Raw genomic sequence first — 17,149 nt, 5'->3', positions numbered from 1 at the left:
TATCTTCTCTCTCTCTCTCTCTCTCTCTCTCTCTCTCTCTCTCTCTCTCCCACCTCCTTCCTCCCTCTCTCTCTCCCCCCACCCCCTTCCTCCCTCCCTCCCTCCCTCTTTCTCTCTCTCTCTCCCTGGCTTTAGGGTTTTGTTTTGTTTTGTTTTATTTTTTTAAAGTTGTAGACGGACACAATACTTTTATTTTTATTTATTTACTTATTTGTACATGATGCTGAGGATCAAATCCAATTGCCTCACATGTGCTAGGCAAGCGCTCTACTACTAAGCTACAACCCAGCCCTCTCCAGGTTCAGGTTTGTGGCACAGGCACAGAGGTGGCAGCAATACCAACAATAGTGCTCAGGGTTCAATGATGGAAGCAGTAGCATTTTCCCCAGATCCCTTCTGCCATGTGATTCTGGGTGTTGCTTCAGACTACTTATTCTCCACCTCTGCTCTCCACCTTCCTGGAAAGTCTCTAGCCACTCCTATCCTTTTTATCAAATTCTCTTCTGCTTCCTTCAATCATGGTTGGCTTCTGATGCCTATAACCAAGAGTCACGACTGATGCATCTACATTGCAATGCAACAGAGCCATGGCCTGCAGCTCGCAATGCGTACACCTATGAGTGTCTCCTGGAGCCACCAGTAATCCTATATATTTAAATATGAAGCCAATGCAAGCTATGACTCATGGAACCTCATAGCTTCTTACCTGAATCATGGAGACAAGGTTCCTCTCAATCCATCCTCCATGCTATAGTCAGAGCAATGCTTAGAGAAGCCAGATATGAACCCAACACCCCATCTTCACGTTAATGATATTTGGCATGTTCATAATCTGACCATTTCTCAACCATGTCTCCTCTCTCCATCCAGCCTCCATCTCCAACACACAAATATCTACTTGTGCAGAAAGATTGGGTTCCACTGCTTGTAGCTCACAGGATTTGCCAAATACTAAGGTCAACTCATCATTTACCCAGCAAGACTATATCCAGAGGTCACCTCCTCCCAGAAGCCTTCCTTTCCTTGTATGAATTAGGCATCAGAATTCTCTTGGCATAATCCATTGTCAAAATTTGTGTATCCTCTTGACAATTGACTGTGTCCTTATAGAGCTCTTCTTTGATTCCTGGGTGACAAGGATGGTTTCCTTCATATCTGTGCCCTTAGCTCCTCAAGTAAATTAAGAGTTTGGTCAACATCTGCTGAATTAATAAATTGTCTCTAGGTTTCCTTCCTCCCCTGGCACCCCTTAGTTCTTGTTTAGGCCTCTATCAGATCTTTTATTCCACTCTGCAGCACCCGACAGTTATTGGTAAACATGTCTTGTCCACCTTTGAGCATTATGGTCCAGGGTCCAGGGTCGTGAGCACCCTATGAGGGTTTGTGAAATTGGTTTAACCTGAGTCAACAAGGTGAGATGGCAGCCTGTATTGTTCATGTTTACTGCATTGTGGAATTGTGAAAATCCTATCCAAGCTCCTTTTGAGATTCTCCTACTCCTTTTCTTTTTCCCCCAGTGTGAGTGAGCCCTGCCAGATCTTGCTCACAAAACCTCTTTAGCTCTGAGCTTGGGGTTTGACCCATCCATCTTTACTGTAACCAACCAGTGTGTGATACCAAACTCTGAAGAGGACTCAAGAGAAGCCAGGTGACCTAAAGCAGGTAGGAGTGGATGGTTGCAGATGAGGGACCCAGAGGTCGGGGCTCTCTTCCTGCCTTAGTAGATCCAGGCTGCCCCGTTCTTTTGTTTCTGAAGTTTCCTGGTCCAGGCCCTCACCAGGGACATATCCAGCTCTGTCATCTCCAAGAAAATCAAATTAAGCTGGAAAAGAAGATACTAAAAAAAAAATCCACACAGCAGCCTTCAGTGATGAGTATAGAAGAGCAGATACAGACGACACTGATGGCTATATTGAGTCACCGACAACTGCACCCAAGGCTTCTGTTGTAAAGTGAATTTTGGAAAAACTACCTGTTCCTCTCCTCACGGCCCCCACCCCTTGCTTCCCCTTACATCCTGAGTCATCTGCAATATAGCCTGGTAAGCTCCCAATCTACCCTGCCTGGCATCTCATTTCATGCCACTCAAGGACAGCTCAACTTCCTGTTCCCTCTACCACCTTTAACTCCTGGTCTCTCTGGTAGGCAGTGAAGTGAAAGAATTCAGGAGAGCATGGAATCAGACTTGGGTCCTTCACATGGCAAGGTACCCTCAGTCTCACCTTCTTCATCTATAAAATGGGACCAGTGTTGCCTATTTTGCAAAGTTGGTAACGGGATGGCCAATTTAGTACCCTAAAACACATCCCATGAATGTTGATCCTGTTCCTTTCTTGATTCTGATCCTGGCATTCTGGGAGCCTGAGGCTTACTGTATTGGCGGCCGCCCAAAAAGGGCCAGAGTAAGAGAAGAGGAAGAGAGAGGAGCCAGTGGACTGGTGCAGATGCCAGAAATGAGAAATGATTGAGCTGTTTAACAGTAAAGGATGATTCTCCCAGGCTTGGAGGAGAGGTCCCTGGGCCACACCTGTCATAAAGCATCAGGAAACCATCAATCCACATCAAAGCAGTCAATCCCTTAGTCTCTGAGAGTTTAAATCATAAACACAATCAATACTAGACTCTGAATGTTGCAGCTGCCCTTCACCCAGAGGCTCCTGGAGGGACCACAAGCAAAACAGGTTTCATGCCAACTCACCTAGGATCACTCACTCCTTGAGGAGTCCAGTTGCATTCTGGGCATCAAGGGCCAAAAATGTGCATCCATTTAAGACATTTCCATTTCTGAGTGATTTTGTATAACAAGGTGCCCCACCAGAACTAAAAGGTTCCATTCAAAAGTGGGACTGTATTATCACTTTTCTTGGGTCAGATTCCCTAGAGACAGAACCTGTCAGCTTCCTAGATGTGCTCATACCCTCAATAACCCTTCATGTTTTTAAAATGCTTTATAGTATGTGAAGGTTTTGGCACACATGATTCTTGTAAAGAACAAGGATGCTTTTTTCTCATTTGAAAAAGTAGGAATGGGACTCAGGGAGTGTAAATAGCAGCCAGCCTGTGATTCATAGGACTGGGACCCTAACCTCAGTTTCTGTCTAGACCAGGTCTCTCATTCTCTCTATTCACGATCAACATTTTAACATTTCTACTACCAGATATTGAGTTTGGCCTGAAGCTGCCTCTACACATTTTAAGTTTGGCTTAAAGCTTTCACTATACATAGTGAATTGTAACCTAACTTGATGGGTAAAATAGACTAAATCGATTCTTATAACAAGTAGCTGAGCTTCAGTCACGACAAGCAGCCAACTGTTCAAACCTCCTTCAAATAAGACAGATGTGAGCTATAACTGATTGGGTTGCTCTGTACCTCATTTCCAACTTTTTTGGTATATCCCTTTCTCTTCTTTGGCTATAATTATAACTTCCTGTGTGGTAGAGAAAGGTATTCTGAACCCATTTTAGTTCATACTGCTGCCTGATTCTAGAATCATAAACAAATCCAATTAAGATCTGCAAAATTAGATTTATAATTTTGTTTTTTAACATGGGTCTCTTCCTTTCCTGAACCCTTTAAATATTTCTGTTTCTTGAGCATTGTGACCATAGAGTATTGCAGCTTTCATCTCATAAAAATAAAATAAAAACAATCCCATCACCTAGACTGACATCTTGCTCATCTTTACAGCTCTAGCATCTAGTATGGTCCTGTTTTCCAAATGAACTCAGAAGCCATTGTGGATGCAGCTAAAGGGCACAAAGGCAGACCATGCATGCCTTCAAATGCCCAGCGAAGGCAATTGCACTTAAAACCCATAGACTTAGGGACTTAAGTTGGGCTGTAATCTAATAGAATCTCCATCATAGAATCTATATAGGTCCGTGTGGAAGACGCGGGAAGTAGTGTTTTAAATATCCCAAAGCCTTCAATATGTGAGGATTTTTGCTGAAGGAACTATTCTATTGTAGGAGAACATGGTCAGGGAGGTTAGATCCAAAATTGCTCAACCTAGAATTCGAGACATCCATGAATGGCCCCTTGCCTTCAGTCTTATTGATCTTCTTCCTATCTTGTGCTCCAGTCACTTTAAGCTACTTGCAATCCTGAAAATGTCATCCAAATTCCAGACACCTCACCTCTTCCTGTGCCATTTTGCCTTTGCATTTTCTTCTCCTTGGGAATCTTCTGTTCAGTGATGGCAGCTAAGGCAGATTCTAGGTCTCTTTATACGACTGACTCCATTCCCCAATTGACTTTGATGAGATTGGGTCAATTTCAAGGATATTTATTGTGATATAGGAACTAAAGTCAGAACACTTCATGTGACCCAGGAAGATCAAAGTTCTAAGCCTTCTAAAAGCCCAGGGGCCACAAGGGACCAGTGGATCCCTCTGTCCAGGATTAAACCAGAGATTGTTCAGTCCAGAAAAAAAAAAAAAAAAAAAAAAAAACAGGGGCTTGGGCAAGTTTCTCTAGGAGTTACACTAAAGACAAATATTCATGTAATTTATGTTGTTGTTGTTGTTGTTTTCTAAGGTTGGAACTGGGATTTTTTTTTTTTTTTGACTGAGATTTTGTGATATTTTTATCACTTCCTCTCTCTCTGCTTTTCCTGCAGAAACCTCTCAGCCTGCTTCAACATTCTGTCCTTCAGGGAATATCTGGGGGCATCCAAGATGGGAAACAGTTGCCATTAGAGAGAAGAAACTCGTGAAAGTTTAGATAGAAAAGTTTAAGGATTGGAAAGATAGGTGCATTCTGCTGTCATATATACCTAATTAAAATAAATTAGATATTTTTTAAAAAAGAATAAGTGTGACCCCTGGATATTTCTCTTTATAAAAAGCTCTTTTCTTACCACCTAGGAGTAAGGTATTGAACTGAGGTAGGATCAAAGAGAGAAGGAAAAAAAAAAGTCTCAGAAGGACAAAGTCCTTCTGCTTAAGTCTAACTGCATAACACACGGACTTTCATGAATCCAGAAGTAAGGCAAATATTTAGTATAAGAAGCTAGGTGTAGTCAGTAGACATGACCCAAATCCCTTCTCATCTCCTGATTGGTTTGATAATGATAACACTGTTGAGTCCCCACCCCAGTTTCTACCCTCAGGCCATACTGAGAGCCTTTTCTCCGTATTTTATTTGACCTTCTTCTGTGAACCCCATCTCCACCAAACATGGATCACTTCTGGCCTTGATGAATCACTTTTCCTGATGCTACACAGATGACTTTAGGTACTAAAGAAAACCAAAACAACACTAAAAGTTTCAGATAAACCATAAACAACAGGAGTTTGTTGTTCATCTCTACCCAAACCAGTATTAGAGACCTTTCCACAAAAATTGGTAGAAAGGGAAGGAGGTGCACGGAGGCAGATATGTATTAAGCATCTGATGTGTGCCAGACACATCACCAATTGTATTTCATGTAATCCTCCAGTGATTCGGTGAGATAGATGTCATTGTTTTCCCTAAAATCAAAGGAGGTTAGAGAGTTTTTGCAACTTCTTTGCCAAGATATTTTTCACACTTTAAACCTAGATCTGCTTGATTTTTAAATGAACCATAGAATCTGCTGAATATTATAGGAACCTGAGAATTCTCCAGGGCATCCTTGGACGTCCGAAGGCATGGTCAGGCATACAAGGAGAGAAAAAAAAAAGAGCAAAGGAAAGGAGACAAAGAGACAAAACGAGACACAAGGGAAAGGAGTGGAAGAAATTGAGAACCCCATGGTATGGCATGAAACTGTGATCCAAACAATTATCTCAAACATTCCTCTGTCTTGGCCCTGCTCTGAAGTATCAGCTAGTTGCTGAGGACAAAACAAAGCCCTCTTATGCAAAGGTGCTAAAATGTTCAAGACATTGCTATATATTTGGCTCCTCACATCTATAGAACAATGGAATAGTGGTGAGAGAGGTGTGTTAAAGTCACCCAGGATTATTGTGTTGTGGTCTATTTGGTTCTTGTATTTGAGAAGTGTTTGACATACATAGATACCCCATTGTTTGGGGCATAGATATTTATGATTGCTATGTCTTGTTAATGTATGAATCCCTTAAGAAGTATGAAATGTCCTTCTTTATCCCTTTTTCACTAACTTTGGTTTGAAGTTCACTTTATCTGATATGAGGATGGAAACCCCTGCTTGTTTACATGGTCCATGTGAGTGGAACGTTTTTTCCCACCCTTTCACTTTTAGTCTGTGGGTGTCTTTTCCTGTGAGATGAGTCTCATAATATAACATAGAGTTGGGTCTTTTTTCTAAATCCAATCTATCAGTCTATGTCTTTTAATTGGTGAGTTTAGGCCATTCACATTCAGGGTTATTATTGAAATATGATTTGTATTCCAGGACATTTTGGTTTATTTTTGGTTTTTAACTTGACTTGCTTTCTCCTTGGATTGGCCTTTCCTTTAGTGTAGATCCTCCCTTTGCTGATTTTCATTGTTGTTTTTCATTTCCTCCTCCTGGAATATTTTGCTGAGGATGCTCTGTAGTGTCGGCTTTCTCATTATAAATTCTTTTAACTTTGTTTATCATGAAAGATTTTTATTTCATGATCAAATATAAAGCTTAATTTTGCTGGGTATAAGATTCTTGGTTGGTAACCATTTACTTTTAGAGTTTGGTATATGTTGTTCCAGGATCTCCTGGCTTTGAGGATCTGGGTTGAAAAATCTGATAAGATACGAATTGATCTCCCCCTGTACATGATCTAATTCTTCTCTCTTGCAGCCTTTAAGATTCTATCCTTATTCTGTATGCTAGGCATTTTCATTATAACGTGCCTTGGTGTAGGTCTGTTGTAATTTTGTGTTCTATAAGCCCCTTGTACTTGATTTTCCAATTCATTCTTCATGTTTAGGAAATTTTCTCAAATGATCTCATTGAAGAGATTGTGCATTCCTTTGGTTTGAATCTGTGTCTTCCCCTATCCAAATAACTCTTAGATTTGGTCTTCTGATGCTATCCCATAATTCTTGGATGTTCTGTTCATGGTTTTTTATCATCTTCACTATGTGGTCAACTTTATTTTTCAGATTGTATACTTTATCTTCATTATCTGACGTTCTGTCTTCTAAGTGATCTAGTCTGTTGGTGATATTGTCTATTGAGTTTTTAATTTGGTTTATTGTTTCCTTCATTTCAAGGATCTGAAAAGCAGTATGGAGATTCCTTAGCAAACTTGGAATGGAACCACCATTTACCCAGATATCCCACTCCTCAGTCTATACCCAAAGGACTTAAAATCAGCATACTATAGTAACACAGCCACGTCAGTGTTTCATAGCAGCTTAATTCACAATAGCTAAACTGTGGAACCAACCTAAATGCCCTTCAATAGATGAATGGATAAAGAAACTATGCTATATATACACAACAGAATATTACTCAGCATTAAAAGAGAATAAAATTAGGGCATTTGCAAGTAAATGGATGGAGTTGAGAATATTGTGCTAAGTAAGCCAATCCAAATCAACTAAAGGCCAAACATTCTCTCTATCAAATATTCTCTGATAAGTGAATGCTGATTCATAATGGGGAGGAGGAGGCATGGGAAAAATGGAAGAACTTTGACAGGGCAAAGGGGACGGAGGGGAGGGAGGGTGCATGAGGGCAGGAAAGATGGTGGAATGAGATGAACCTCATTACCCTAGGTACATGTATGACTGCACATAGGGTGTGATGCTGTATCGTGTGCAATCATAGAAATGTAAAGTTGTGCTACAATTGTGAACAATAATCAAAATGCATTCTACTGTCATATATACCTAATTAAAGTAGATTAATTCATTTTAAAAAGAAATTAAAATTAATTAAGGGAATTTTCAGATAATGCACAATTAAACATATGTATTTTGTTTACATAAAACCAGATGAGTATTTGCTTTCCATTAACTTGATATAGTTGTATCATATCAATAATAATAAAATAATAAAAACTTACAGCACCAAAAAAAAAAAAATAATGGAATAGTGGCAGGTGACAGCTCCCACGTGCATTTTCACCCTACTCAGTATGGTCAACATGTATATGAGGGTGGGACAATGGCCAGAGGGAAATATGCAGGATTCAGGTAAGCTCATAATTTGTCACACCTTCACACCAATATTCTTTAAATATTAGTTCTGTTAGTTCAATATTTGTTTAGAGGAGAAGATAAGTCCTAAGTGGAGGAAGTGCTAAGCCACCCTCTTTTACTTGTTGGAAAATAAACTATGTACAGAAAATTACACTTATCATGGATACTCACTGAGTTTTCACAAACTGAACTAGCATTGTTACTAGTACCTGGATTTTTTTAAAAAGTAAAATTATGCCCAGAATCTTCTTTTATGTTTGCTTCTTTGTCTCCTCCCAAGGATTAACCAGTACATTGACTTTCAACAGTAACAATCAACTGTCAGAGTTTGGGGATTTTTTTTTTTCTTTAAATGGATGAAGCCATATACTATGTACTCTTTTGTGTCTGCTTGACATCAAGTGAGACCTATTCATATTGTTGGATGTAGTTGAAGATTGTTCAATTCCGTTGCTGATTGCATTCCATGATATAAATATATTGCAATCTATTTCTCCATCCTGCTGGTGTTGGGCACTTGGAAAGTTTCCAATTCTTGCTACTATGAATAGGGCTGCTATGAAAAATCTAGAAATATCTCTTGGTGAACATATGTAGATATTTCTGTTGAGGAGTTTTGTAGATATAGCTAGACATAGACATACACAGAAATAGAGACAGAAAATGCAAGGTCATGGGGGTGGGGCACGTGCTTATCATTAGTAGGGATGCTACCAAACAGCTCCTCAAAGTAACTTCACTAAGTCACCTTCCCATCAGCTTACTGTATAAAGTCCACAATACAGTTTTTCTAGGGGTTTTGTTTCTTTTTATACAGGCGCCTTAGCAGGCTGACCACTTCCAATCCTCCATCCCTAAAAGATATATACAGTTCACCTTCTAGGAATTCTGGAAAGTGCCGTTTTCTCCATTTTTTTTTTATTTTAAAGAAATCTTAGTACTTTGTACCTTGGGTGGACTGGCATTCTGACCCAAGGGGCCGTTCCTTTCTTACCTAACTCTAGAAAACAAATTCATAGATGTAGCCAGACTATGTTCCCACTGGGCCAGCTCTATTTCCCTCTTTTTCTCTGCCTCTCAGTAAAATCTATCAGTGCAAGTGAGTAAGAGTGGGATTATCATGGGAATTGCTATAAATCTGCCCTACTTTTTTTTTTTTTTTTTTTTAAGGAAAGCATTTGCAAGCTTCAGTTCCTTAGCAATTACTAGTAATAAACTTCTTGGTCACACCTCACTGACACTGCAGGTTTGTTAGCAACCAGCAATGTGATCCTAAATAATATCCTTCCTTCCCTTAGCACCATGCTCAACTCTGGGCAAGTCAGAGGGGCCCCTGCTTCAATCCTCATGCCTTGAAATTTCAAATCCCCCAGCACCCCCTTGACCCTCTCCCACCCCTAACCCACTCCTCAGCAATGCCTTCCTGAAGGCATTCCTAAGAACACTCCAGTGTTTGGAACCAGCCAGAACCAGCATGACTATTGGGCAAGACATTCTGAACCTGGACCAGGACCCATGTGGGCCCCATTCTTCTTGAAATTCTCTTTCGCCCATGGGTACAGCTAACCAGATGCCCAATGAGCTGCAGGATTCATGCTCTGGAGTTGTCCCAAGGCCACCTGATGTGCAGACTCCTTCCACTGGCTGGTGCAGTATTTCTTCCAGAAATACTAAGCTTCAGATTGTGTTTGATATTGCTGATTTAGGGTGACCCTCACTCACATCCAACACAGAATGAGGTGAGGGCTCTGAATTACCAACAGTTCACCACCAACCCTTGACTTGGGTCAGGTGCATGGGCCCATGGATTAGCTCCCACAACATGCTCTCACAATTGGCTCTCACCCCAGTGCTGCCTCTTGCTTATAGCTCCTGAGGGAAGTAGAAATATTTCACTCCATTCTCCCTAGGGCAGTCACCCTATTCCCTTTCTGGCTCTGCTCCCTTCCAGGCAGTCCTCCGGGGTTGGCAGTACCTATCACCTCCAAGGGCTTTTAGGACTGTCTCCACAAAGCCGGTGGACCTGTTGGATCAATGTCTTTTCTTCCTATCAATCAATGTGGTGACATCATGTTCTCTCAAGTCAATCTTTTTTATTAATGTTTCTTTTTTTATTCTAATTAGTTACACATGACAGCAGAATGCATTTCATTTCATTGTACACAAATGGAGCACAACTTTCCATTTCTCTGGTTGTGCACGATGTTGAGTCACACCATTGTGCAATCATACATGTACCTAGGGTAATGATGTCCTTCTCATTTCACCATCTTTCCTACCCCCATGCCCACTCCCCTCCTTTTCCTACGCTTTGCCCAATCCAAAGTTCCTCCATTCTTCCCATGCCTCTTCTCCCCATTATGGATCAGCATTCACTTATTAGAGAGAATATTTGGGTTTTAGGGATTGGCTTACTTCAGTTAGCATGATATTCTCCAACTCCATCCATTTACCTGCAAATGCCATAATTTTATTCCCTTTTAATGCTGAGTAATATTCTGTTTATATATACCACAGTATATATACCACAGTTTCTTTATCCATTCATCTATTGAAGGGCATCTAGGTTGGTTCCACAGTTTAGCTATTGTGAATTGAGCTGCTATAAACATTGATGTAGCTGCATCACTATAGTATGCTGGTTTTAAAAGTCCTTTGGGTATAGACCTCACGTCAATCTTAAGGGACAGCAATTCCATGCAGTAATGGTTCCATCAGCCTGTCTGCTAGTGTGGAAGGCAGGGGTGCAATTAACCTTGAAAGCAATCAGTCTAGGAATACAGTGAGTACAGTGGAAAAGTTTAAGAGAAGACACAGTTGGAAATCACGTTGTGCTACAAAATCCTAAACAACAAATTTAAAATGACAAGAAAAAGAAGCCTCATTCAAATTTGCCTGCATACTCTGGAAAATTTTTGCATTTGTAGTTGTGATGGTCAATTTTAGGTGCCTGTGACTAGGCCATAGTCCTCAGTTATTCAATCAAACACAAATCTGAGTATCGTAAATGTGATTAACGTCTACCAACCAGTTGACTTGATATAAGAAGATTGTCCTCAATAAAATGGATGAACTTTATCTAATCAACTAAGAGGCCCTAAGAGCAGACCTGAGGCTTTTGTGAAGAAGAAAGTCTAACTGTGCACTGCAGTTCTTGCTCATGCCTGACAGTTCTAGCCTGTCCTTCCTGATAGCCTGCTTTATGGATTTCAGACTTGCTTAGTCGACCTCACAACCCCATAAAACAATTCTTTACAACCGATCTCCTAATATGTGCCTATCCTACTGGCTGTTTCTCTGGTTGGCATGACTGATACAGTGGTCACCATCAATGAAGCAAAGTTAACAACCTTTGAGAGAGTTGCTAAAAGCCATTATTCACAGGTAGCATCATGAGTAATAAGGAAGCCAGCAGTAAATACATGGCATTAGGGAAATGCAGAGGCATAAAAATCCATTTTGTTTCAATGCCAAGCGTTCCAAAGAGCCATGGCGCTGTGTCACTACCTCTCTCTCATAGTGGGAGATTACCCAGGAATAGTGCATTTCACCAAAAAAGAACATGAAGAAATGGTTCTTGGGCCTAAAAAAGGAAAGACAGTGCCTGGATACCATGGGGAAACTTGGCATTCACTGATAGAACAACCAATAAATACCTCTACTCACTATTGTCAATCTTTGCTGACAAATCACTATGGCTTAGATGGACCCATGAACTTTTTAATACACTTATTAATCAACTAGTCTATACAGTCAGGGACAGGGGAAAACTTTTTTTTTTCTGGGGTTCACACCCAGTATGAGTGATCATGCATTCCTGCTCACTTTTGTTGCCTGATAGGTAATGAAGAATCTGGCTTCTTCAGAGTTCCTTTTACCTTAAATAACCTGGTTCTTTTCCCAAGGAATTCAAAGCATCTTTCATTTATAACTATAACAAATTTCATGTCAGAGGATATGGGGATTTTAGTTTGGTTTAAAGTAAAGTCCCCTTCATTTGTCCACCCAAGGCCTCTTACTTCATTCAGAGAGAAGACTTCACCATTCCATTCTCAGACCACGGGCATCCTCTTAGGGCAACTCTCACCTGGATCCACAGCAAACACACAGACCAGGCAAAGTTGGCTTTGGGTGAAAGTGCAGCGACACTCATCCAGGAGGCCTTGCAAGCAAGTTCTAGCCAGTCCTCCTCTGGTGATTGAACACAGTCGTGCTGCCTACACTTGACCTTAAGGCAATGAAACCACTGTGGCAAGCATTTCCACACATGGTGCTTTGACTCAGACCACTGTGCATAGGTGGGTCTGAAGCAAAAGGATTACTAGCCTGGAAGTCAGGTCCTCCAAGTTCTCCAAATAATTATCTCTGTGAAATGAGGAAGGCTTCTTTTCTCTCCAGACTTTGGCTTCTTCATCTATAAAAGGAGCGAATTGGTTGGAATAAGATACTAAGGTTGCTTTCAGTTCTCACATGAGGCATTTTTTAAAAATGTGTAACATTTAGAAGGAAAATGCAAAAATAATGTAACCCTATTTCTTCTGCTTGTGGGAGTGCAGTTTTAAAACTGGGTTAGGTAATATATGTATTCTCCTTTATTTTGTTCTCCATTTGATTTGTAGAAATCAAATTAAACATCAGCATTTAGAGGGACATATTAGGCAGGACAACTGACACCTGGCAGGATACACTGCCATCAACACCTAGAGAGAAAGAGGGACAGCTGAATCAGCAGTCCAAAATGAGAGAACTTGATCTTGACTGGGTTCACAGGCAAACTTGGTTTAACCAACAAGGGTTTTAAAAGTGTGAATGCTGATGCCTTTCAATGGAGCATGTGTAAAAGGCCAGGTTCTACCATCTCCCCAGCTCCCTCCCTGTCCATTACACTTCACTCATGACAGATCCCACCAAGCCACCCAAAGGCACTGAGTTTAGGAACACACATTTATTACCCCTTCCTGATAAGAGAACTAAGAAAAGTGCTTTTTTCCCTTTCCCGTTTTGCCTCCACTGTATTTCTCAGTAAATATTATATGGTCAGTGAGGGTACAAAGAAGTTTGTACTTCCCTCTATGGGTTAATTGTATCCTGATATAACAGAGCAAGAATGTGAACTTGGAATGAACAGACTTGGGCCCAGTCTCCAGCTCTACCATTTGCTTCTTTACCCAGAGCCTCCAACTTATTTGCCTTCCAGAGTTTCTGCTGTGATCAGCAAAAAGCATCTGGCACAGGGGAGCTCCCAGCAGGAACTCAATAAATGCTAATTCCTCTCTCATCCCTTGCAGAGTCAGCCTGAACCTCCCTCCAATATCTTCTCCTGGGAAAAGGTCTCCTGGGCCCATCCAGGCTGGGCTGTGGTGTGCAATTCCTCATTAACAGATGTGAAGAGCCCAGAAATCAAGCTGGAGTAGAGGTGCACAGGGTGGTTCCTTTTGCAATTGCTCATGGAAGTGGAAAACAGCACCATGAACATGGTGACAGTAATGGTCAAATACAAGATTCCCTCCTCAAAATGCCCAAGACACCACAGCTTTTGGTAGCCTTTTTTTTTTTTTTCAATCAAAGCAAAGATTTCTTGAAAAAAAAAAAAATCACATAGCAAAGGAAGCCAAAGGAATGTTGATGCCTGTCCCTAGAAGCCACATATATCTATTTTTGGTTCCCAGTAAAGCCCAGTACACTGTAATTAACATAATAACATGCTCGCTTCTATAAAGACAGATGACACAGTTGACCCTCAGGCCCCATCTGGGCAGAGGACGTGTGCTGTGGGTTGTTTTGTCAGCTGGGGACCTGGATTCTTCATTGGTACCCTCTCATCTAGTTTGGATTAGGACCAGACATTTGCAGGAAGACCAGAAAAGATAAGTGTGGGGTCAACAGGACCTCTAAGGGAAAAATCAGCAAATGTGAAATCAGGAGGCATCATGGGTAGAACTGGTATGGAAAAATTTTGCTCAAGTCACTTCCGTAAAGATCATTAGGCTCTTGAAGCTCAGGGGAATTAAATCTTTATCTTGGTCTTTTCCACCCAAGCTGGTGAAGGACTCAATACAGTCTCCCTACTAGACCGCTTCCTAGTCTTGGGGATGTCATACATTTGCTCTCAGGACAACGTCATTGAGGTACCAAAAAAAAAAAAAATACCCCAATCATCCACAGGTAGGAAGCTATGGAACATTATAGATTGCACATGGGTCATCTTAGGTGGTAAAGCTTTCTGAATACCCTTCCTTACAGATAACACTGTCCCCCCACCTGGAACCTTCTCTTCCTGCTCCCCTCAGTAATCTTGACTATGTGACTCCAGTCTGCTCTTCTCCAAGTCCACTAGGTGATCCAAGTTTTTCAATATTACATTTAAATTCTTTTGGTCCCTGTCTACCCTTGAGTCATTGGTCGCTAAACACTGGAATCATTCTGCTTGTCCAGGGGAAAGAAAGAACAAGGAAATCTCTTACCCAACCTCATTTTCCTCACTTGTAATGATAATCTCTTAGGCCTCTTCCATTTCAGAGATCCTAATCTTAAGACTGGCTTGTCCAAAGGTGAGCACGATCTGCTATAAGCCTATCATCATCAGATATGTGTGTGTAAGTGGCTTTGTTGTGCACAGACAGGTAGAAACAGGTGTGTGTATGTACATAAAGCTGTCTTTTATGAAAGCCATCAGAACCTACAATTATAAACACCTTAGTCATGTACATGGTAGCATTCATCCTTCACAATAAATTTAATAAAAGCAGAGCAGGTATTGCTACTCAAATCCAGATCTTCTGACTTTGGACCAGAGACCTCTTTGTGACCCCACATTGCATCCCTGGTAAGCAGGAGCACTGGAAGTTTATATGTCTCAGAATAAATGAATAGGGCATTCTCCCTTGTTTCTGAGTTGGTGTAATGCTATAGTTAAGATTGGACTCTGCCTTAGTCTGACCTGTATTTGAATCTTAACTCTGCCGTTTAGTTGCTATATACTCTTGAGCAAACCACTCAACTGATACTCTATAAAATAAAGGAATTAATAATATACACATCAAAATGGAGTTATAAGGATTAATTCAGGTAGCCCATGGAAGTGTTTAGCACAGACACAGCACTAATAAATGATAGCATTAATTGGATTAATATCAAGTATTTTTAACTTGCATTGATCCCTCATGTGTTTCCTGCCACATGTGTTCTGAATAATTTTAATTTCAAAAATCCAGGAGCAATACGTCACTCAGTAAAGAACTTGAGTCCAAGGTAAGGTTTGATGAGCAGGTTCAGAAATTACTTTTGAGAAACTCAGTAGAAAGAAAGTCACCACCTCTTATAAAATGCTGTGGTCTTCCAGATTGTTGGGTTCATGTGATTCAGAGAAAATCATGTGTTGATAAACAGAGCTTCCCAAAAGGAATGACTGACAGGTCATTTTAAAGGAGCATCAATCCCATAAAAGGCCAAAAATAACCATAAGCAGCAGCAAGAAACTTGGCTTTTAGCACAGTACCGCCTCTCCTGCATGGGACAGGAAAGATCTAGCTGGAAACATCATCAGGAAGAAAAAGGGTCTGCAACCAGATCAACCCAAGCCACCTTCCATAGTGGAAGCCAACTCATCTGAAGTTAGGTTTGAGACTACTCTTCTCCACAATCTAAATACCCAGCTGCTGCCCAGACCTGGCTCCTGGAGAAGCCAGGATCCAAAGCCCAAATCAAATGAAGCATTAGGATGCTAACTGTAAGGTATCTAAGGTTAAAGGCAATAGAATCTACTTCTTAAACCAGCCCACAGAAGGTTCTCACTCCACTGCATTTTTAAAAAATTTTTAATTTGTTTTAATTAGTTATACATGACAATAGAATGCATTTATGTGCTTTGATATATCATACATAGATGGGATATAGTTTCTCATTTTTCTGAGTGTACATGTTGCAGAATCATATTGGTCATGCAATCACGTATATACATACAGTAATAATGTCTGTTTCATTTTACTATCTTTCCTATCCCCACATCCCCTACCCTCCCCTCCCATCACTTCCCTCTACCTAATCTAAGGTAATACTATTCTTCCCTAGTACCCTCAACACCTTATTGTGAATTAGCATCTGCATATTAGAGAAAACATCCGGCCTTTGGTTTTATGGCATTGGTTTATTTCACTTGGCATGATATTCTCCAACTCCAACCTTTACTGGCAAATGCCATAATTTTACTCTTCTTTAAAGCTGAGTAATATTCCGTTGAGTATATATACCACATTTTCTTTATCCATTCATCTATTGAGGGACACCTAGGTTGGTTTCATAGTCTAGCTATTGTGAATTGAGCTGCTATAAATATTGATGTGACTGCATCACTATAGTATTCTGATTTTAAGTCCTTTGGGTATAAACCAAGGAGTGGGATAGCTGGGTCAAATGGTGGTTCTATTTCCAATTTTCTGAGGAATCTCCATACTGCTTTCCATAGTGGTTGCACCAATTTGCAGTCCCACCAGCAATGTATGAGTGTACCTTTTTCACCATATCCTCACCAATATTTCTTGTTGCCTGTATTCTTGATGATTGCCATTCTGACAGGAGTGAGATGAAATCTTAGAGTAGTTTTGATTTGCATTGTTCTAATTGCTAGAGATGTTGTACACTTTTTCATATATTTGTTGATCAATTGTATTTCTTCTTCTGTGAAGTGTCTGTTCAGTTCCTTTGCCCATTTATTGATGGAGTTATTTGTATCAACTGCATTTGTTTTCTAAGTAATTGTCTAATGCACAATCCCTTGGCCTCTGGGAACCTTCTCAGAGAATACAGTACTTCTAAACTGGTTTTATCTTTTAACTATACATAGGAGAGTGGAGGCTTAAGTATCTTGGAAAGAAATCCAAAGACAGATGAAATGGAACCAAATAAAGAGCTCTGGTCCAAAACTGGGGGCCAAGACTGGGTTCTGCCTCTCTCTCTTCTCTGATTTTCCCTGTCCCCCGTGGCCTGTGGCACAAGGCTCCATGCAAAGGTGACACTCCATCTTTGGGTACACTCAGGGAATTGCAAGCTTCCAAA

This window comes from Marmota marmota, unplaced genomic scaffold (genome assembly GCF_001458135.2).
Source record: "Marmota marmota marmota unplaced genomic scaffold, marMar, whole genome shotgun sequence".
Lineage (NCBI taxonomy): Eukaryota > Metazoa > Chordata > Mammalia > Rodentia > Sciuridae > Marmota > Marmota marmota.
This window is presented reverse-complemented; position numbering follows the sequence as displayed.